The 24487-nt window shown below is 39.0% G+C and overlaps 1 protein-coding gene and 1 long non-coding RNA gene across 6 annotated transcripts in view; both read right to left on the bottom strand.

Moving 5' to 3' along the window:
- Positions 1-24487, bottom strand: part of PTPRG (protein tyrosine phosphatase receptor type G) — a 720153-nt gene that overhangs the window by 452107 nt on the left and 243559 nt on the right. The window lies entirely within an intron of this gene.
- Positions 168-6387, bottom strand: LOC146397364 (uncharacterized). The gene is made up of 2 exons (XR_014823440.1): positions 5278-6387; positions 168-2096 (listed from the first exon to the last, which is right to left on the bottom strand). It is a non-coding gene; the product is annotated as an uncharacterized LOC146397364 (long non-coding RNA).

Here is a 24487-nt window from a genome sequence, read left to right as displayed (position 1 = left end):
AAAAAGACAAAAAAAAAAAAAATTAAGAAATAAACACGGAAGCATAAAACGAGAATGTGGGTCACGGTAACCATGCGATTCCGTGAGAGTTGTGAATGGAACCTCCTGAGGGAACCAAAAATGAAAAGTTTAACTTCAGTTTTATCTATGGGATTATGTTTTCTAAATTTATTTGATAAATATGTTGTAGGAAACAATGTGATGGGGAACAGGACAAGAGATTTGCATGTGCTGTCACACCCCATACCACATTTAATCCAAAAACATCAAGGTTAGCAACCTGCCCCTCCACACATCTATCAATTCCATGTGCATCCATCACTGGGCAGCAGTAAAATTTCTTACTGTTGCTAGAGGGAATGCCACATGCTTCGGAGGCAGTGAGTTCAGTGTGACACACACATGCAAACACATTTGAACTTTCTCTCACCAGCCTGGTGAGCAGCATTTCTTGGCTCAACCTCGACTGCAGTCAGTACCAGAAATGCCTCCAAGGGTGGAGAATCCAAATCTGTCTTCACTATGTGTCACTTTTATTCCAGGTCAGAGAGGCGACATTCTGAGGGTCCTAATTAAAAAGTAATTGAATTTATATTTAGTGTGTGCAGGGCACTTATATGCTACAGAGACATCGATTGCTGCAACAAACCTGGTTCCCTTTTCTCGCTCATGATCAAAATAGAGTAAATTTCCCAAACTGTCTCATTATAGTGCAGGAGGAGACAAAAGAAAGCATGTAAGTCAACGGAATGTGGCAGACGTGATGTACACCACTTCTAAGCCTGACTCCTAATATGTTCCCAAGCCATGGAAATGCAGAGCTATAAGACAGAAGGAGCCTGGCTTTGTTAATGACAACCAGGACTTGCAAGAGCAACTTTGCGTGACCTAACAGCAAATTTTATTCTGTTGAACACATGAGATTTGAGAACCTGTTAGAGCTACTGCTGTAACTAATACATGCCCAAGCCTCGGCAAAGCAAATGGAAACCCAAATTATATGTAATGAAATCTTTCCTACAACTCCATTGCTCCAGCATGATGTATTTAACATCTTCCTACTTCAGAGAAAACATCTCCTTTATCACAGTTTCATGTTGAATCATTCTGCAAAGAAAATCCAGTGTTGCTGCCTATGTCAGTTTAAACTTTTATCAGCCTCCAATTCCTTCATTACCACCAATATTTAGATATGGCTAAATTAAGTCTACAGTTCATCTGGAACAAGAGTCACCAGAAAGAATTTGAGAGAAGAGAAATAAATTTTGAGGGGTTGCATTAGAAGAAAAAGTAAAGCCTACATTTGGAACGGCCAAAAAGCAGATATAGATCAACAAAATATGTATGCTGGGCCTAGAAACAGCCCCATGTGCAAATGGAAACTGAGAGAAATATAAATGCAAGTAAGATAGTATCTATCTTCAGGGAGTATTTCGAGATAACTCACAGTAGGGAAAATTAATTGAAATGTTTTGGTGAAGAAGCTAAAATGCTGATTGGGCTTGCATGTAAGATATTTTAATAACTTTGGCAGTTCTCAAATTCTTCAGTCTTCCTCAAATCCAAGAGATCTATCCCTGGGGCAATTTTCCTCTTTTGTATTACCATACCCAAAATATTTATTTTATTGACAGGATTCCATTGACTAGAAAACATTTTTCCTTTACAACTCTGAAGTCTTAGCTCAAATCCTTCTCTAACAGAGCTAAAGTGAAATACATTATTAGTTGATGCCATTGCCTGATACCCAAGGTGCTCAAGCAGAAAATCTTCCTAAAAATTGAATGTTTTATTTTAAAAAGAAAAAAGTTCTCCAAGTTATTAATTCCAGGCACCTGCAATGCTGCAAAACTCAGGCAATACAATAATATTCTAGTTTATGTTCATGTCAGAGATTGCTTAGGAAACTCACGTGTTATAGCTACTAAAAGGAACATCTTTCCAAACCCTCATTTTAGGCATAAATTCAAAGAGGAAAGTAGAAGGTCCACCTCTCCTTTTCATTTCATATCAACTTCATTAAGACATAATTTACATAAAATAAAATTCACTCATTTTAGGAGTTCCCGTCGTGGCGCAGTGGTTAACGAATCCGACTAGGAACCATGAGGTTGCGGGTTCGGTCCCTGCCCTTGCTTGGTGGGTTAACGATCCGGCGTTGCCGTGAGCTGTGGTGTAGGTTGCAGACGCGGCTCGGATCCCGCGTTGCTGTGGCTCTGGCGTAGGCTGGTGGCTACAGCTCCGATTCAACCCCTAGCCTGGGAACCTCCATATGCCGCTGGAGCGGCCCAAGAAATAGCAACAACAACAACAACAAAAAAAAAGACAAAAAAGACAAAAAAAAAAAATTCACTCATTTTAAGCATACATTTTGATTATTTAATAAAATAATGGGGAGTTCCCTGGTGGCCTAGTGGTTAAGACTTGGCACTGTCACTGCTGCAGCCAAGGTTTGATTTACGGTCTGGGGACTAAGATCCCACATCATGTTGCAGCCAAAACAAACAAACAAACAAAAAAAAGCAGCCAAGGTTTGATTTAGGGTCTGGGGACTAAGATCCCACATCATGTTGCAGCCAAAACAAACAAACAAACAAAAAAAAAAACAAAACAAAAAAACAATAAATAATAAAATAATGCAATTGTATAAGCAGCACCACAATCAAGTTATAGAACATTTCCATAACCCAATATGTTCTTTCATGCCCCTTGTGGTCAATTTTCTCCTTAGCGACTACAGACTACTCAAATGATTTCCACCATTATAATTTTATTTTCTCCAGAATTTTGTAAAAGGGGAATCATGCAGTACATCATCTTTGATGTCTGGCTTCTTTCACTCAACATCATGGTTTTGAGATTCATCCAGGCTGTTGTGTATATTTGCTGAGCAGAATTTCCCTGTATAGATACACCACAGACTATCTACTCATGGATATTTGAGTTGTTTTCAGTTTTTACCAATTACAAACACTCTCCACCAAGATTTTTGTGGCCCTCACTGCTTTAATTACTGTACCTGTAGAGAAAGTCTTGAAATCAAGTTTGAGTCTCCTGATTCTTCTTCATTTTCAAATTTGTTTTAGCTATTCAAGGTCCTGTGCATTTCCAATAAATTTTAGAATCAACTGCCCATTTCTATAAAAAGGCACGGTGGCATTTTGATTGGGTTTGCATAGAATCTATACATTAATTTCTAGCTCTAATTTTAAGAAATACCAATACGAAGGTTCCCAGTCTAACCTGTCTTTTGTCTCATGCCTCTTTTTGTCTCATGCCTCTACCACTATGTGTTGAGACCAGGCTCTTAAACCACCAGTGTGGCATATAGCAAGGATGGTTCTGAGCATCCAGAAGGCCATGCCTCATCTTCCAGCTCCCACTGTTGATCCCAGCCATCTTTGGAACTCTAGCACCACCCCAGCTAAACAGCCTTTAGCTTTATCTCAGTTGGCAGCCCACACTCTTTCCTTCTACCAAAAATACTTGACTTACCCCAACTATGCTCCTGGCAGTTCCCTTGGGCTCTGGCTTTCTCTGCTTCCAGGACCTGAGAGTGGTTTTGCAAATAGATCACACCTCCTAAATCAATCTCACACTGAAGCAGTGAGAATTTTGACACATTCCACCCACACTGAGTTCCCCTCAACATGTGGCTCATCCATTCATAGTCCTTTGCTTATGCAGTTACCTGTACCCAAGAAACTTTACCATTACACAGTATTCTCTTGGTCTCTTACTTTTAGTTAAATGCACTTAGCAAACAGAAAGTATATGAAAACATAAGTGTCTTTTTTTTTAGTGCCATTTCCTAAGCATGAAAACATTACTTGGGGGTGGTGAAGAAGGGTGGTGGGGAGAAGGATTACATTTAATCTCATCTCCTTTAACCTGACAGTCAAAAGGAATCAATAAAAAGGTTTAAAAAGAGTTCACCTTGTACCTCCAGTTAGTTCAATGCCCCATTAGTCCAAGTAATGGCTTTATACCTATAGGACAAAGATTTTTTTTCCTCTTTCTTTTAAAAGAAAGAAACCTCACAAAACTAAAATCATTGTAAAAGAAGCAACTGGCCCTTAATTTCTCCACCAAGAGCTCACAATGGAAGTCCTCACTTTAACTCAGGTCCTTTCAACAAGCATCTGACCTGACAAACCAAACAGAAAGCTTTTTCCCTCTTTAGCATATAACAGTGAAGAACCATCTTGATTCCATATTACATGTTCCTTTGCCTTTGTCCTCTGTCACTTGTGCTTAGTCATCCTGCTTCTACACCTTTTGCAAAATGATGCTGTCTATAGCATGAAATATACAAGATAGCCTATTCTTAAGGCTGTGGCCTTTCAGAGTATTACAGCTTTAGAAAAAAGTTGCAGAACATAGTAATACCATTTGTTTCACTGGAGGTTGACAGGAACCTGACCTAGATGGAGGGCTTATAAGAACAAAGGATTTCTGCACCAAGAAGTCTGCAACAACTAACCACACCCCTGCTCCCCACTCCCCTTTCTTGTATAAAAGGAACCCGAATTCTGAGAGGAGATGGTTTTTTGAGACATTAGCCTTCCATCTTCTCAGTCTGTTGGCTTTCAGATTAAAAGGTGTTATTCCTTGCCCAATAACTTGACTCCCTATTTATTGCCTGTCATGCTGCGAGCAGAATGAGCTTAGACTCGTTAACAATGTGAAAACCGTAAATACACATAAAACATCTCTTGAAGATTTGTTGTTTTAACTTCTTTATCAGTCATAAAGTATGAGTTGTTGCTTTTTTTTTTTCTATTTATTGTACTTGGTAAAATACTCAATAGATGGGTAGAGTGTCATGAAAAAACAGAAATACCTATCTGAAATTATCTGTGTCTATTTGTTTATTACTTACATATTGTCTGTCTCAACACCAATCCTCCTTCCTCCAGTGTCAATTCCAAAAAATAAAAACATTCTGTGTCCCATCCACTCACATCTGAAAAGTATCTGGCCAGGATTAGGCACTCAGTAAATTCTATATTTATTGATTGATTGATTGATTGATTGATCGTCTTTTTGCCTTTTCTAGGGCCGCTCCCGCAGCACATGGAGGTTCCAAGGCTAGGGGTCTAATCGGAGCTGTAGCCATCGGCCTATGCCAGAGCCATAGCAATATGGGATCTGAGCCACATCTGCAACCTACACCACAGCTCACGGCAACGCCGGATCCTTAACCCACCGAGCAAGGCCAGGGATCGAACCTGCAACCTCATGGTTCCTAGTCGGATTCGTTAACCACTGAGCCACGAAAGGAACTCCTCAATAAATTCTATAATGAATAAAATAATATTTATCTCATGTTCAAATGTATATGGCCAGAGCAAAAAATAGTTACACCATTCATATTCTAACATCATTTATAATAAAACCCAAGTCATCCTCATTACACACTTATTAACTACCTATTAAATCAATTACTTTAAGAGATGAAAAACTAATTTTTTGTTCCCTTAAAACAGTAAGATACATTTGCCCAAATCATAATGCAACCTGTAAGACATTCACTTTGTAGATAATAGGGTTCACAACCCTCAATATTTTAAGCTTTAAATATTTAGTAACTTGAAGAATATAGATAAAACAAGTCCTAGATATTTAGAGAGAAAATGCACAGACAACATTCTTAAGAAATTTAATTATATTTAAAAGTCAAACATTTTATAAAAGCAATCTAAATGACTAAAGCCAAAGCATATCCGTTAAGGCACAATCTTACAAACTAGTGCAATTTAGCCATTATCAGTGTTGCTGAGACCTAATACTACTAGGAAATGCATATACACAATATCAAGGGGGAAATGCAGGCATACATTGAAATATAGATGTGCGTATAAATTGTAAGTGTGTACATAAATATATGTGTGCTCTATTCCCTAAATTCTAAGGCTCTGTGAATTCTGAAATACAGTCATTTTAATAGCAGCTTTTTTTTGAAAGAAAAAGAAATAGCACACATAAAATACACACCTCTAAGATGCATTAGGACTACAAAATAAACCCAATGTGTGAGAAGGGTTAATTTTATAATGAAGAAAATGCTGAGTAGGTAAGTGTATAAAGGTGAGGTGAGAGAGTATCCAATGGAAGACAGTACTGGAATAAAATCCACAAATTGGCAAAAGCAATTCATTTTGTTTAATTAGTTGGTATTTTCTTTCTTTGCATTTTCCTTTACTTCCCAATTTCTATTAAGTAGACACTGCCTCCATAATTTTCAACTTCATCAAAAAATACACATATATTTTTTTGTGGGGCTACACCGAAGGTATATGGAAGTTCCCAGGCAGTGCTGGATCTCCAGCCCAAGCTGCTACAGCTGGATCCTTAACCCACAGTGCCACAGCAGGAACTCCAATCAAGAACATTTTTAAGGCGTTTTTTCAAATGAGAAAAGTAATGTTGCTTCTATAAAACTGTACTAGGCAAATTCCTATCTTTTCAGTTCAAGCCCCATCTCTGGGAAGCCTAGTTTACAACATTTCAACCTGGAGTTCTTGAAGCCAGTCAGCTCTAGAAATCCATTATTCTGGCAGCTGGAGCATATTTGCCATTTTACATTAGTTTGTTTTTGCATTTATCTTCCTTGATGAGCTGAGGCTTCCAGGAGCAGCTGGACATGCTTTTAAAGAAACAGAACAACATCATAGAACAATCTCTTGTGTCCACCAACTCTCTGTGCATCTGAAATAACAGGCTTACTTTCATTTAACAGAAGCCAAACTCATGTCTATCTAAAAGTAAATATTTTTCAGGTGTAATCAACTCAAGAGTTAGTTAATATAATTAACACATCAAATAATCTTTTCCTGCCCCCCCAAAAAAAATCCCTATTTCTTTTTTCAATGATGCTTCACCCTACAAGTCAGCTTTTTAAAACCCACACATGGAAGTTCCTTATTACCTTACAACAGAAACCTTGTTGGGTTTAGATTTACTTACATTAAAAATTCTTTTATGGTAACATATAAATCAGAAATCTCCATCCTTCTCTCACTCTTACTGAATTCATAAAGCACTAGTTTTCCAGACATTTTAATTAATATGTGCTAACTTCACACTATTGTTCACTTTTTAAAGACCAGCCCATTAAGCTTTAAGCATGAAAAGCTTAGATTTTATATAGCTCCTTTTTAAATGCAATCTCTCAGAACTCAGAAACAAAGACACTAATAACATGCTATCAATTTTATTTACAGAAACACAAGACAAGAACTAATTCCAAATGACAGTGTTAGCAGGAGAAAGCAAATGAAGTAGAAAAAGCTTAGGGAGAATGGTGAGAATAATCAATTTCTCAGTTTTTTTGACCAATCACATGATATACTATGATGTACTGAAATAAAATTAAGCTATATTTGAAAAGTTTTTCTAACTTGGTATTTGCCTCAAAAGCTTCAGTCCACACAAGTAAATCTAAATGCATCACTAACCTAAGAGATCATCTTTACTTAAAGGATGTGCAGCCATAAACTGCTATGTAGAGTTTTAAAACTAAAGCCTGGTTTTAATCACCATGCAGGCCAGAATACCAGATTGAAAGCACTCTGTTCATTCATTTTAGATCAGGCTATACAGAAGCAATTAAAGTTACTGAGTCAAGAACATGGGAAACTCAAGGGTATGCTAAAATTTACTAGGAGGTTCCATCTGGCAAGGTTATTTTGTAATGAAATCTAAAAGAGATCTTCCAAAGGGGGGGAAAGTATACAAAACTGTGCAGTTTGGGTGTCCTTAATTTATACTCAGACCCAACCTCTAGAATTAATCATTTAATACTAAGAACGACTCTTCAATGAATCTAAGGTAGACTACCCAACAGCACAACCTTCGCCCATTAACTGCTCCTCACAGTAATGAAGTTGAAGGCAGTGATTCTGATACAGTTACCAGAAGATTTCTGGTAGATTTCTGGCTTCTTGGTCCAGTTCCCTCCCATTCACCCCATCTGGAATTTCAGGTCAGTCCTTTAACCTTCCCTGGCATATGAACTGAATTATGTCCCCTTCCCCCATTCATATCCTAATGCCCTAAACCCAATGTGATGGTATTTGGAGACTTCAAAGCATTCATTAAAGATGGAGCCCTAATCCGGTAGGATTGATGTCCCAGTAGGGAGAGGCAGACACATAGAGGAAAGAACATAGGAAGACACAGTGAGTGGAAGGCAGTCAGAAAGACAAGGAGAGAGGCCTTAGGAGAAACCAAATCAACTTACACCTTGATCTTGGACCTCCAACCTCCTAGACTGTAAGAAAATAAAATGTATTGTTTAAGCCACCCAGTTTGTACATTTTGGTAGCAAACTAATGCACCTGGCTTCAGTTTCTTCACTATTTTTGATGATCGCTCATAACTGATCACTGAAAGCACCTCACAGTTGAGAACTAAAAAGGCATTAAGCAAGGTATCTGGAAGACAGCAGAAGTGCAGTATAGTAGCTGCTATACTTAGTACCACAATCTCTAAATGAAGTTGGCAGGCAGGAGACATGAAAACCTAGTGGCTTGTTCTGGAATTAAGCCTACCACCCTTGCAAACCAACCCTGGGCCCCAGAATATTACAATCCCCAACTGTCCTCATTTTAGCCATGTACTTTCAAGTGTGCAACATGGGCAAAAACAAGGTGGAAAGTGAAGGCTGCCTAGATCAGGGAGGTAATTGATCAGTGCATGAGACAGACAAGATAACAGAGAGTCACAGACCAAGAAAAAGGGTTTGGAAAGATGAGACAGGGCAGGTAAAGTCTCATGGGTGGTTCCCAGGTCAGCTCCAAGAACAATGCCTGAAAACATCCAAAGAGCCATTCACTTGCAATGGGGACTGGGTATCTGTACTTCCAATCAATGCTCAAAGTAACCCTGAGAGAAAGCCAGGCATGAAAACTGCTGGTGTAGACTCCAGGCTGCCAACAGGACCTGACCTTCAAGGACCTGGATGGTGGCAATGACATGACCTGCCTGAGTAAGAAAATGGACTCCACCACAGAATGTCAGACATAGGAAGCGCTGACCAGAAGCTGATGCAATCACCGCATCCCTTTTTCTTCCAAGAAAACCTTGAGGTAGAATCGAAGCAACATGTCCAACAAAGGCAAAACATCCTGCCTCTCGCCCTGTGAGAGACAGGCCTGGAAACTGCTAAACTTGTCAGCATAATTCTGAGCACAAAGGCAAATAATCTTTGCATTGGCCTGACCTTTAAAATACTGGACTTTAGGTGTATCTCTGCACTTGGCTGAATTAAGGATGGGAAGCACAGTCAAAAGCTATACAAATATGAAACAAAGCCCAAAATTTGAGTAAAGAAGCCTATAAACTAAGACTTCATTGGCTGGGAATGACCGAATAAAACTGCTGAACCCCTGAGCCCTGGATTCCTGGTATGCCCACTTTTAAAAACCTTCAGAATGAGAAACCAAACTCAGCATGGCACATCAGAACCAGATTTTTCAAAATATTATGCTCAATAGTAAAGAACGCTCTGTACTATAAATTGCTCCCCTACTAGGGAGAATGTTTTGAAGACAGAAATAATCTGAAGGCCAAAAGAGAAATCTCTGAGAACAAGCCTAACAATAAAAACATCCCAGATGATCCTAAGAGCAATTTTTATGGAAGTCCATCACAACAATTGTAACCACAAGAGACTTTTTTTTAGTGAAGAAATGAACTTGAGAGAGGCAACAGGTCCGAAGAAGTAGCTATAACAAATAATTTCCTTTACAGACAAATGACATTTTCTTTTTGTCTTTTAGGGCTGCACCCATGGCATATGAAGGTTCTCAGGCTAAGGGCTGAATCTGAACTGTAGCCACCAGCCTATGCCAGAGCCACAGCAACGCCAGATCCGAGCCGTGTCTGCTACCTATACCATAGTGCACAGCAGTGCTAGATCCTTAACCCACTGAGCGAGGCCAGGGATCAAACCCAGTCCTCATGGGTACTAGCCAGGTTCGGTAACCAAGAGCCACGATGGTAACTCCAAGACAAATGTCTTTTTTTGACAAATAAGCTAAAAGGAAAAATGTAAGACTATCTATAATGTTTACTTGCCCAAGAAAAACACCTTCTGAAGTGCTAAAGTAGCACTTTATTAACCATATTTAGTTACTTCTCAGTGACTAACTAAAGCAGTAATGAAGATGAGAAATTAAGAAAATCCATAACCTTGTGGATAACAACACCTAACATTTAGTCAGAGCTCTTTTTTTAGATTTGAGCTTGCATAGAAAACACTTCAGCACTAAAGGAAAGACAGAGAGAGGAATGCAAGAGAAGGCAAGGGATAAAGGACACACCTCAGAATGGGTACCTGGATTTGGAACAGCCTTGCATGGTCTCTGCATTAGATGAAGAATAGCCACTAATACCACCCTGAGCACAGAATCTAAGTTTTCTGAAATAAGCAAGATTAAATCAGGAGAGCTGGTAAGAGCCCTTATTTCCTTCTGTGAGTTTTGAAGTAGATGTAGTATATCAAAAATATGTATGCCAGGAGTTTCTGTTGTGGCTCAGCAGAAATAAATCTGACTAGTATACATGAGGACACGGGTTCAATCCCTGGCCTCACTCAGTGGGTTGACGATCTGGCGTTGCCATGAGCTGTGGTGTAGGTTGCAGACGTGGATCAGATCCAGCGTTGCTGTGGCATAGGCTGGCAGCGGTAGCTCCGATTGGACCCCTACCCTGGGTAATTTCATATGCCGAGGATGAAAAGCACGCGCGCGCGCACACACACGCACACACACACACACACACATAGTACACCTAATTTTGACAGATGTAACAAACAGCCCTGCAAAACTATAACTTTTATTAAAGTATATGCCCTATGAATATTTACAGTCTTGTGGAATTCATTTTCAATCAAGAGACTCCACCTACACCTCAGGCCAACTCTATTTGAACCATCCTATGAAAAGAAGTGGTGGAAAAATAGAGAAAATAAAAGCACCAACTCTGCAGCCCCAGTTTTCTTAGCTGTAAAATGAAGCAAGCCCTATCCTGTAGGAATACTGAGGGAACTAGGTGAGATCATGTGAAATAAAGGCCTGAAACAGGATACTACGGTGCTAGTTCTAAAGCCATAGTGCCTGGGTTCAAATCCAGGCCAGTTTCATGTCAGCGGCATGACCCCAGGCCCAATGCTTCCCCTCTTGAAGCCTCAAGACTCTCACCAAAAAGGAGACCGTCACAATACCTGCCTTACAGGGTTGTTGGGAGATTTAAATGAGTTAGGACAGACAGCGTTTTGAGCAGTACCTGGCACATAAAAACATAACAAAACAAAAGAGATAGGCATTACTTTAGGCAGCAAATTCAATATTCAAACCTTATTTCCAAATCCAATAATTTTCAAAGTGGAGCTTCTATCACCATGTCAAAACTAAAAGCACAGCTGTGGAGAGAATGTGCCCGTTTCAGCGAGATGGAAATGTGAATTCATTTGCATGGAATTGTGCATGCAGAGCACCTCCTCCTTCTTGTTAGGCTGAACAACATGATTATACTGATTTTGGCAAATATAATTTCTTGATTGACTCTTTCTGGGATGTTTTATAAGATACCAATGTATTAAATCAATGTATAAATGAAATTCGTCATTTGGAAATATCTTTTAAAATAATACACTCAAAGAAAACCACTCCAGCCAGAATAGTTATAAACAATTAAAATGAGTCTATCCTCTTTTTTCTTTCAATATTTAGTCTTCTCAGCCTAGACAATTAGAAAAATTTAACCACCATAAATATCCATCATATCAATGTATATATGTGTGTGTGTGTGTGTGTCTATGGATATAACCATATGTACAAATACACATTGTTAGAATCAAGAATTCATATTAAAAATCTATCCTCCTTTTTATAGTGGAGGAAAACTCTCAAAAAATCATCTCCCATATGAAAGTCAAAAACTACCCTAAATTTGTCTCTGTTTCAAAGGTCACTGGCATTATCCCAATTCATCCATTCCTGAAATTCCCAAGTGGGAAACATTTATAAATGGAACGATTAGTTTAACAAAGTAAAAAGATAACAGATGGATGTGATCCAGGAAAGAAGAATGAACAGTCACTTAAGTCTGATTTCACTTGCATCTGGGTTGAGCATCAAGCAAGGGAAGTGACATGGTGTAAAAAAACAGGTGTCATCTGAAAAAATACCACAAAAAGTTTGTTCTGTTTGTGACAGACATAACAGGTAAAAACAGGTTAAAACTATCTCAATGATTTTGTACAAGTTATATCAACAAAAGGTTTGTTCTGTTTGTGATAGACTTATAACAGGTTAAAAACTATCTCAATCATTTTGTACAAGTTATACGACTTGAAATTCATCACTAAGCTGCTCAATTTTTACCAGCTTATTCTTTCTCTTCACTATACATGAGTACTGTGTTCTCTCACAGAGTTCATGAAATCAATGTTTTACACACATTATTAATATATTTCAGTGAAAAAGTTTGCAATATCAGCTAGGAGTATTCTGAGTTACATCTGAATTTGATCCTTCCATGAAATCTGATAGATTCGCATATGATATTACATTAGCTTTACATATACAGATCATTAAAACAACATACTTTGCAGTTAAATGTCCATCCTTCTCCTGATATGCTTCAAAAACTTGAAAATACCAGACTGTGAGGGTAAGGTTTCAAAGATTGACCTGGAAGATTTTTTTATTTAAATACTCTGATTAGGTCTTGTGGGTTTTTCTTTTTTTAAAATCTTTTTGATTAGGTCTTAAAAAAGAAAGGAAGCCACTGAGCAGGAGCAAAGCACAAATTTCACTTTGGCTCCAAAATCATAAGGTGCTCTCTGCTTTGGATGAGGACAATCACCACCAGTTTTAAATGAGGTGGTCAAAGATGGAGAGCAAATTACCAACAAACCTGTCACAGATCAGCAAGGCTACAGATGATGCTAAAGTCTGATTTCCACTAAAAAATATATATATATACAGATACATATATATTTAGCATATATGTGTTTTTTTCTGTTTTACATTTGAAAAAAAAATTTTTTTCCAAGTCTTTTTAGGGCTGCACGCATGGCATGTGGAGGTTCCCAGGCTAGGGGTCAAAACAGAGCTGTAGCTGCTGGCCTACACCACAGCCACAGCAACCCAGGATCCGAGCAGCATCTGAGACCTACACCACAGCTCAGGGCAACACCAGATCCTTAACCCACTGAGCAAGGCCAGGGATCGAACCCAGGTCCTCTTGGATGCCAGTCAGATTCATTAACACTGAGCCACGACGGGAACTCCTACAGCTGAAATTTAATCGCTCAACTAAATTAAACATTATCAACCTAAAATACAATAGTATCTTTCGTTGCAGGAGAGTACGACAGCTCACCATGTCCAATTCCAAACTTCACACAGTGAAGTTTCCAAAAATATGGCACTTCTGATTTGCTATGCAGGTTTTTAGAACTGGCGATATTCCCAGGGTTACGCCAGATGACATCACAGCACTTCTCAGAGCTGGATTTTAAATGCATTTTTAAATGAATAAATTTGACCAGGCTTAGAGTCAACTACTGTTGTATAAGATGCAGTCTTCACACTACAGTATTACGATCATCCCACACACAGGTTTGACTTCTTCTCTGAAAGATATGCACTGCCTCAAAAGTCTACAAATTCCATGGCATTACCAAACTAACACAAAGGGCATGGTCTCCCTTAGTTGTATGCATAAGCAACAGAGTCATACAGATCACAAGCACGACCACCTTCTCCATGTTCAGGACCATGATAGACCAGGAATTTTCTGGACTGCAGGCCTCTCACTTGAAGGTTAATAAAAATTTTCCTTGCAAGTTTTCTAAAAGGCAGCTATACTATAAAGAAACCAAACAACAAAAAAAGCCCTGCAAGAGTCATCCACGATAGAAATACACTTTTCTTATGGATTAAAACATTCTTCCTGATAACACTGTCAGGTGACTTAATTCAAACCCCCTCTCTCTCTCCCTCCACTCTCATGCATGGCGTGGAGGTGGGGAGAGAGAAAGAGAGAGAGAGAGAGAGAGGCAGGCAGTAGGGAGGGTTAGACAGTATTTGCTTTTGAAGTGATTAACCTACAACGGTGTTCTTTTGGAGTGATTCTTTAAGCCAGACTATTTCCCTAGTGATGTTGTTTAAGGCAGCGATAGGCTAAGTGAGGCGTGACGGATGGCCCCCAGCCTGGACCAGTGGCGACACAGGCCCATTTGGTCCTGGCCAGGAAAACAGAAAGGTCATTCATTACCCAGTGTGAACAAACAGAGTGCACATTTGTGATAAATAACAGTCATTATTGAACTACAATGCTCTCTGGGAATTCCTCAACACTTCCTTGACATTAATGTACTTTTCATGGAGGGCTCAGCGAGGCTCTCTCTGTATTATTTAGTGCTTCATGTTTTATGTGGGATACCACAGAGACACTGGCCTCTCCTTTGCCGGGATGCATGTGCCTGAACAAACACCAAATATCTTCTTTTCTCATATTGATGCCAAGTCCGATCCTCCTCAATCAGATGGACACACACACACATGCACACACATACTCCATGTGCTAAGCATGTATATCTATCAATGCAAGCAGATAATAACAAAACATAATCCCCAAAAATATTGGAGAAATGGTCCTTTCTGAGCTCTGACCTCTTCTGAGTAGGTGCTCAGTCACACAGGTAACAATATTACACCCAAGGCCAATTTTTAAAAAGCAATATAAAAGATATTGTACCAAACAAAGAGATCCCTCAGGGAAATGAAAACTGCAGCTTCCACATAATCTTTGCCACTGTGCCTTCACACACGCTGCCGTCACTGCAGGCAAGACTTGTCACTCTCTCCCCCAGCAGTCGTCACCAGGCCAATTCCCACTGGCGCGAGTCCAACACCATCCTATTTGAAGCCTTTCAAACACATCCCACCCTAACCATGTGCATTTAGTCTCCCCCTCCTCTGGGTTCACACAGTGGCTCCTTGAGAGGCTAGATACAGCACCTGTCGGGGTGCATGGCAATTGTCAGTTACAGGTCCACAATGCAACTTGCTCGCTATTTGGTGTGAATCATGCACCAGGCACTGTGCAAATGAAGAGGTCGGGCACTGTAGAGAACAGACCTCATCTACCTTGTTTCAGTCTAGTTGAATTCTCCCCATGGAGCAGCGAGGACTTAGGACCTCTTCATTTGTGTATTCCCAGATGCTACCGACTACACCTGGTACATCACAGTTGCATAACACATGCTGCTGTAAGAAAGGATGAAGAGCTGTATGGACAGATATTAAACATCTTCCCTACTGTGTCACCCAGCTTTGATTACTGCTTATGAGAAAGTGACTTACCACTTGGAAACCCTAGGCTTTTAAACATTTAAGATGTGAAAGACAATTGTTTTATTTCATAGGATGCTTAGAATATAAAATCCATGAATGTGTGTGATACTCAGAGAAGAAAGGGCATGTGGAAGAGAAAAATCACAGACTCATCATGAAAATGTAGCAGGGACTCCGTATTAGTAGCAAAACAAAAACTAGTTATTTTATACTGAACATAAGCCAATTATGCATAATTGACCTGACCTAAGGATCCTGAGCTGATTTAGGAAATGACTGAAGGAAAAATATATTTTGATGGTAAGAATGGTATCTAATATTTCAAGATAAATAACACAAGACTAAATATCTCTTTTCAAGTGATATTGTATTATATCATACATACGCATACATATGAGGTAACGCACTATCTTATCGTCTCTTAATAAAGATATTTTAAAAGTACTATATAATGGGAATGGCATGTGCTCTATTCTTAAAATAACCCTCAAAGTAGATATCTACTTTAATTTCTATAAAGATGGGACTATCAGTGACAGCTTACATTTCATAATAGAAAATCTTTGTATTTTATCTACTCGAGATTAATATTTATATAATTTTGATAATGGTATAATCTAATACTGGGAAGCAAAAATAAAAGATAGATCCTTACACACACACACACACAAATCTATATATACACAGACACACATTCCAGCATATATTTATACAAATACACATATATATGTCAAGAAACTATCCCTACAGCCAGGGACCATTTCCATGTCCTGAAGATTAGGAATGTTACAGGATATCAAGAAGCCACAGGAAAAATTTTCAATGGTTAGATGGGACCCAGAAGTCTGCTGCCAGACCCACAAGACTGGCATCCTAGATTCTGCCCACCCCCTCTCCCTCCTACTGTGTGATGTGGGCTGTGATAGTGATGGATGGAGGGAAAACATGGAGCCCAAGAAGGAACAAAGTACTGAAAGATCCCAGTGGGAACCAGGAATTGAAACTTTTTTCCCAACCTGTATGAAATTATATTAAAGGATAAAAATGGAAGTTCTGCTTTGATCCCATATTTCTCAGAGTGAACGAGGTTATGCTGCAGAAACAAATAGTCCTCCAAAAACAGAAACTTCAAACAAGGTGTTGTCTGGCTCCCACTGCAAATGTACCAGCTGGGAGATCAGGCTCAGCATCTTCCTCATTTGGGGCTGAGGCTGAGGCTGAGGCTGAGGCTGAGGCTGAGGCTGAGGCTGAGGCTGAGGGAGGCTTCATCTTCAGGATTCTCTGACTGCAGAGGACAGGAAAGGGGCACACAGCACAGATGCACTCACTCGTAAGGCTTCCACCTAAAGGGAGCACTACTCACACCCACTCCTATTCCAGCTTCATGTTAAGTCTCAGGGCCATATCCACTTTAGAAGGGGGCAGAAAACTGTAATGCTACCCAGTGGTGCAGAGCTAAAAATATTTCTTGAACCACAGTAATTACTACTTCAGTCACAAAATAATTTCAGGACAGGTTACGTTTTGTCACCATCTGACCAATTTTTTTAAATTTCCATTTTCAGAAAATTTGGTATTTGGGCATTGGGTATTGGGACTTTAGACTTACAATGCTTAACAGATAAGAAGTGGACTCCCTCATCTATGCTTACAAGAAAGGTTATATAGCGCAGTGGAATAAAAAAGAATTAAGGATTTGTATCACCATAAAAAATCATACTTAATTCCAGGCTGGCACTAACATAAACATTAAATATCCGGCCATTCTTAAAATTTAAAAAAAAAAAAAAGTTAGCAGCCACGAGAAGTAGGAAGAAGGAAAACAGTAGAGACATCAGATTTTTAAGTTCTAGAATATTTGGAGAAAGAGACTGGGTGACCCCAGGATTGCTGACAAAAGCTTCTCTGGGGTTAGGCGGGTCAGGTGAAAGGACAAATGAATTTTCTGGTGATCCCCAGTGACCTGCATTAATCATCAATAACCTCCATGTCATTATCATGTCAGATCCACTTTGCATCACTGCAGGTTAATCTCCTGGTGCCTCCATGATTTAAATGTATTTGCATTGATATTCACCATATGCAACACACCATGGGGGAGAAGGGTTGCTATGGCAGAAAAAGGATGAAAGTTTTTAGCAGATACAAACTGGTGACTCTCCAGGAGAGAAACAAGTGAAGAGGCTTCTCCAGGCCACACTATCCAAAAACTACACTCACCAATAATTTTTTCTAATATTTTAATTTTTAGAAACCTATTTATCCTCTCAAAACTATATAATGGTGGCCAAGAATGTTTAAGCACTCTCTAAGTGCCAGGCACACTAAGTAATTTACATAGATTATTTCTATGAATCTTACAAAATTATGACTTTTACCTACATTTTATTAACAAGATCATAGAACCATAGCAATCGTAGAACTGCAATCAAATCTTGCTCTTACTCCAACTTCGTGAAATTGAGTTACTACACAATACTGTCTCCTATGTTAAGAAAAAATTTTAACCATAATACACATTGTAAAATCAGCAAACAGTAGATATAGAATACTTCAAAGTCCATGTTTCCCCATTTGTATGTTCTAGTCTTTATTATTTTTATGGATCATGACCAGAAGAAAATTCATTGCTTAGATAACCACAGTATCTAATGCAAAATCTGCATTTTTCTGTAGTTGTCCTATTTATTCTATGTTCCACAGGACCAGTCTTCTATTGAAGTATTTAACTTTCTAGACGTTAAAATAAAATCTGGGGAAAATGGTTAGTCAACTGGATTTCTCTTATTTGGTGATTACTAAGTGCTGAGACACTTGGGTGTGTAATGCTATTTTGTTTGTTTGTTTGTTTTAGGGCTTCAGCCACAGCACATGGAAATTCCCAGGCTAGGGGTTGAATCAGAGCTACAGCTGCCAGCCTACACCATGGCTACTTCAACTTAGGATCAGAGCCAAGTCTGCGACCTACACCAGAGCTCATGGCAACACCAGATCCATAACCCACTGAGTGAGGCCAGGGATTGAACCCTTGTCCTCATGGATGCTAGTTGGGTTTGTTACAACTGAGCCATGATGGGAACTCTGCTACTGATTTTTGATAAACACCGCAGAGTCTCTGCACATAAACATTGGTTGGTAAGCTTTCTGGTGCATCTTCAGGGTTATCTTCTCACATATCACCCTCAGAGCAGACACTGGAGCCAGGGTTAGAGGATAACAACTCCTTGTCACTACCCTGTAATGCCTTAGTTTGCTATTCTATCATTGTCCACCTCTTAGGACAGGCCGCTGGGCCACATCTGATGAAACTGAATGTCTAAGAGCATACTTCCTCCACTGTTCTGGGCTGTCTTAAAAGGGTCACAAGACTTAAAGAAGTCAGTTGGACCTCGTATAGCTTATGAACACTATAGCATCTAGTTAAGGAATTATAGTTCATCTCTTGCAAAACTGATTGTGGAGAAATCACAATTTTATTGAAGTATCTCGGTGACAGAAAATTCTCTCAGTGGAATGAACTTGCATCTAGGTTTTTCCATACTGCATGGAGAATCATCTTCGATGTAAATTTTGATTTGCTTTGACTTGACTATCTTAACCTGGTGGTAGAAGTCTCTGTGGGGTTTGTAAGTGAGCATTGCTTACTGTCATTTGAAGTACAATCCTGCTAGCCAAGGAAGCAAACAAATGGAAATTCAACCTGATTTCCCGGATGGAATGAACTTGTTCATCTATAAATATGACAAGTATTCCCCCCCCCCGCTTTTTTTTTTCTGGCCGCACCTTGGCACATGGAAGTTCCGGGGCCAGAGACTGAACTCGAGCCACAGCTGCAACCCACACCACTGCTGCAGCAATGCCAGATTCTCAACCCACTGCACTGGGCCAGGGATTGAACCTGTGCCTCAGCAGCGACCCAAACTGCTACAGAGACATCGCCAGATCCTTAACCTGCTATGCCAAAGCGGGAACCAACAAGACAAGTATTTTCGACAAAAAAGTCCAGAAAAAATTTTAAATAACTCAACAGGAATACGTTAGTCTGATTTATGAGACTACACGTGGTCTTCTGACCCAAATCTCACAAATGTCAACTAATTTTTTTAAAAAAACTGATATATTATAGACTTTCCGTGTGTCTCACAATGAAAAAAACTGATATGTTATACATATATCAAATCACCACAATATATACTTTAAGTATCTTACAATTTTATGTATCAAATATACCCCAATAAAGCTTAAATTAAAATATGAAATCAATTAAAAATACTTTGTTAAATCCACTGACACATATCAATCAGTCAGTTTGCAGAACAGACAAATTCAAGAACTGAAGATAATTCTCTGTTGTCCTACTTCATCAATTTCTACTTGCATTGTGAATCCATGTAAATTTTATCTTCATGATGGTTTGGGGTTTTTTTGTTTGTTTGTTTCTGGAGGGGGAGTTGTTTTATTTTGCTTTGTTGTACTTTTATATCTAGTGTACAAAAACCAAAAAGAATATAAATAACTACAATAAGCTTTACGTTCCATCACTATTGCTAAGTTAAAAATGTACTTTGTTTTAATGATGTGTATTTCTTATACCAAAAACATATAACATGTTAAGCTCTACTTACTCCTTTGCATTGAGTAATATGATTTCATTAATGAATAACTTTTGGACATCTAGTCATTAACTCCGACACCATCAGTCTCCCAACATAATCAAAACACCAGGAACAAAGTGCACAAAATGGGATGGGGTGAAGGGTGGAAAATAGATGACCTGGGAAAAAAAAAAGAAAGAAAGAAAGAAAAGAAAAAAAGGAGTTCCTGTCATGGCACAGTGGAAACAATCTGACTAAGAACCAAGAGGTTGTGGATTCAATCCCCGGCCTTGCTCAGTGGGTTAAGGATCCGGCATTGCCATGAGCTGAGGTGTAGGTTGCAGATGAGGCTTGCATCCTACATTGCTGTGGCTGTGGTGTAGGCTGGCAGCTGCAGCTCCAATTCGACCCCTGGCCTGGGAAGCTCCATGTACTGCGACTGCAGCCCTGAAAAGCAAAAAAAAAGAAAAAAGAAAAGAAAATATTTGACCTGAGGTAATTAAATGCCTCAACAATTCCTGACTAGGAAATGTATCAACAAAGAGTATCACAAAGACATTGACCCTCTACAGCCACTCCCCTGTTCTCCTCCTTCCCTTGAAGAGAAATAACCCCTGCCCAGGTGTTGGAGACATGGCTCGGATCGTCAGTGTTTAAAATGAGACACATGAACATGGGGAGATCTCGACAAGGCTCTTTACTTCTGCAGAAGGGCGCAGGTACTCCAAAAAGCACATGTGCTGAACAAAGGACCCTCCCCTATTTATCCCTAATGCAGGTGATTTACCTGTCCCCTTCCCATTGGTCGGGTCAGGGCGCACCTTCTTCTGGGTTGGCTAATTTGAAACAAATTGTTCCTGGGAGAAGAGGTAATAAAGAGGAGGGGTGGGGGGTGGCAGGAAGGCAAAACCAGAGCAAAATGGAGTAACCAAGATTTCCTTTGATAGAAAAGACATTATGTTACTTTCCACACAGGTAAAAGATCTGGCTAAAACAAATAGTGCTTTTCCCATGTCTCCTTATTGAAGGGAAGATCCAAGGACCCAGTAGAAAGAAGAAGAAACTCTCCTCCTGTGTATGGCTGGAAGAGTCAAGATTGCTACACCAAGGACCCATGTCTATTTTAGCACCAAAAATACCCTATTACTGGCCATATGGGAGAGGGAAAAAAAAAATCCCTTCACATTGGAAAATTCCTCGTTGCTTAAATTGGAAAGAAAATCTCTGGCCTATTAGAATTTTTACAAATATAACTTTCTCAAGGATGTAGCTCCTTTCCTTCAAATGCCTGATTTATTTTTCTTATGAATTTGGTTTTTCCAAACAGGAAGGATCCCTGTGAGAACAAAAAAGACTTTTTTTTCTCTCTTTCGCTACAGAAGGTCGCTGTTAACATTCATTACCAGAGCTGGCTGTGTGAGTGCTTCCATTGGTGAATTATTACAAAATAAAGTTCAGGGGCAACATTAACGTGTTCTTTCTCATTAACAGAAAAGTTAAGTCTAAAGTCAGGGACAAGAAAGAAATTTTCTAAACATTAAGCCAACCTTCCCAACAGGCCAGATTATTTTCAAACTATCTTTTATCTTTCCCAATTACCATGTGAAACCCGACCCTTACTTAACTTCACACTTGGGAATGTAGATAGAAAGCAAAGAGGTAAACAATAAGACACGGGCAAGGAAGTCAAAGAAACAGCACTGAAAAGACAAGAATGTGGCCCTAAAGGAGCTATTCTAAAAACAAACTCACTGAATAAAGTCATCAAAATGCTTCCCAGTCAGAAAACTGGGATGCTTTTCTTGGCTCTGCCATTGACTGAAACATAAGTGCTTAGGGAAGTGACTCAACCTGTCTGGGAGCACAGTTACCTAATCCCTAGGAGAAGGAGTAAAATGCATTACTATGATGTCTAAGAGGTAATTAAATCACTGGGTCATGGTCCCACACTGACTGGCTAAGTCTACCCAGTGCAAGTTATATAAGACCCTGGTGCCTCTGTTTACTCATCTGTGAAATGGAGGAAATAACAGTGGCTATCTGATAAAGGTGCCATGCAATCCAAGGGTATGAAATGACAGGAGCTCTGAGCATCCTTCCTGGGACAAGGTCCTCTCTTGTTATTATCATTAGTACTGCCATTACTCATATTCTTATCACATCCTCACCTTGCAACTCATGACTCCCTCCTATTTAAGCCTCTTTTAATATTTCTGTCTCTCCCTCATCTATACTACTTTCTATTATTTTTAAAAATTTTATTGAAATATAGTTGATTTACCATGTTGTGTTAATTTCATCTGTATAGCAAAGTGACTCAGTTATACACATACACACACAGGGATGAATACTATAAAATGTAGACAAAGTCCACAAAAAAAACAGGACATGTAAAAATTCTGATTAAGGAAAACACAGACAAATACTGTATGCTAACACATGAATGGAGTCTTAAAAATAAAACAAGCAAATGAATATAACAAAAAAGAAACAGACTCACAGATACTGAAAACAAACACTGGGGAAAGAAGTAGGGAGGAACAAGAGAAGTAGGGGAAAGAGGTACAAATTATTACATACAAAATTAAGAGGTACAGACTACTACATATAAAATAAATAAGCTACAGGGATATATTGAACAACACAGGAAATACAGCCAATATTTTATATTTTAAATCAAGTATGATCTATAAAAATACTGAATAACTACTAAATCACTATGTTACACACCTGAAACTAATAATGCGTATTTATACTTCATTAAAAGAATAAAAATAAAAAATAAATTTTAAAAATTCTACGGAAAGCAGTATTTGACATGCTTGGTATGTAAAAAGGATTAAGTCCATAAATGTCCACAGTGAATCAAAAAATAATGTCTTATAAAGGTGTTAGCTGTTAACAAGTAAATCACGATCTCCAAGAGCTACAGGAACCCTAGGAAATCTCACTCACACATAATTTCCCACTTCCTTCACAGAGGCAGTGTGAAAAAGCTACCCCTGAAGATGAACACTGTAGCTGCTACGCGAGTGTTCCCCAGTGACCATGAGCCTCAATTTACTGAACAGTAAAATCTGCTTTTTCCATTTCGATGACCACAGTGATTCAACGCCAATGAATTACTGTTTCTTCACCTACAGCCAAGACGACAAAAAGAACCCAGTAATGAGAAATAAAAGCGTGGGATCTGAGTCGTGTCTGCAGCATACACCACAGCTCATGGCAATGACGGATCCTTAACCCACTGAGCAAGGCTAGGGATAGAACCTGAGTCCTCATGGATCCTAGTGGGGTTACCCCTAAGCTATGAAGAAAACTCTGATGGTTAGTTTTAAGTCAAGATGATTATCCAGATTATCTGGGGAAGCATTTTGCTGGTCTCTAAGAGCGTTTCCAGATGGGATTGGCAATTAAATCATAGGCTGAGTAAAGCAGATAGTCCTCCTTAGGGTGGTTGCATGCCACCCAATGGGTTGAGAGCCTGAATAGAACAAAAATCAAGCTCTTCCTGACTCCTAGCTGGGACTTTGGTCTTCTGAGGCCTTTCAACTCAGAGAGAACTTAGACCATTGGCTTGCCTGGGTTTCATGAGACTTTTCAGCCTCTATAAGCCAATTCCATATAACACATCTTTTCATTTTGACTTGTTTGGTTTTATTTTGATTTATATATATATCCTATCAGTTCTGTTTACTGTACCACATCTACTAAAATCCTAAGTGATTTATTTTGCATCCCATATTCTCTAATTGGTTACTCAAACCTGTTTTTCTTTAATTTATTCTTTTTTATTATTTCTAACAAAAGCCAAAAGATCATACAACTCTTAAAACTATGAATAATTCTCAAAAAATTCAAGTCACGTTTTCACAATTATAATTTTTTCTATTTTACAGTTTGCTGGCTTGACCCAATATCCCAAAAAGGTTCATACATAAATTGATACCCTCCTAAATAATCTATAGGTTTCACTTTCATCTCCTTTAACCCCCATATTTTAAAACTTAGTCTTTTGTATTATGAAGTTTCCCATGGTATGGGTATTGCCAATTTTGCCGATTATGTATCTATGGTGTAATTTAACATGTTACCCCTCTTTATTTTCTACAAATTGATAGCTAGATCTAAAGACCTGATTAAACTAAAAGTTCCCTATCTTTTTAGCAAGACTACTTCATTGGTAATGTTTTATTTATCTATCAAGAATATATCATGTTAAGGAGTTCCCGTCGTGGCGCAGTGGTTAAGGAATCCGACTAGGAACCATGAGGTTGCGGGTTCGGTCCCTGCCCTTGCTCAGTGGGTTAACGATCCGGCGTTGCCGTGAGCTGTGGTGTAGGTTGCAGACGCGGCTCGGATCCCGCGTTGCTGTGGCTCTGGCGTAGGCCAGTGGCTACAGCTCCGATTCAACCCCTAGCCTGGGAACCTCCATATGCCGCTGGAGCGGCCCAAGAAATAGCAACAACAACAACAACAACAAAAAAAAAAAAAAAAAAAAAAAAAGACAAAAAGACA

Source organism: Sus scrofa, chromosome 13, assembly GCF_054392235.1.
Source record: "Sus scrofa isolate SSC_HxYL_T2T_F1_AM1 chromosome 13, Sscrofa_HxYL_maternal_Yorkshire_Landrace_v2.0, whole genome shotgun sequence".
Lineage (NCBI taxonomy): Eukaryota > Metazoa > Chordata > Mammalia > Artiodactyla > Suidae > Sus > Sus scrofa.
This window is presented reverse-complemented; position numbering and strand designations above follow the sequence as displayed.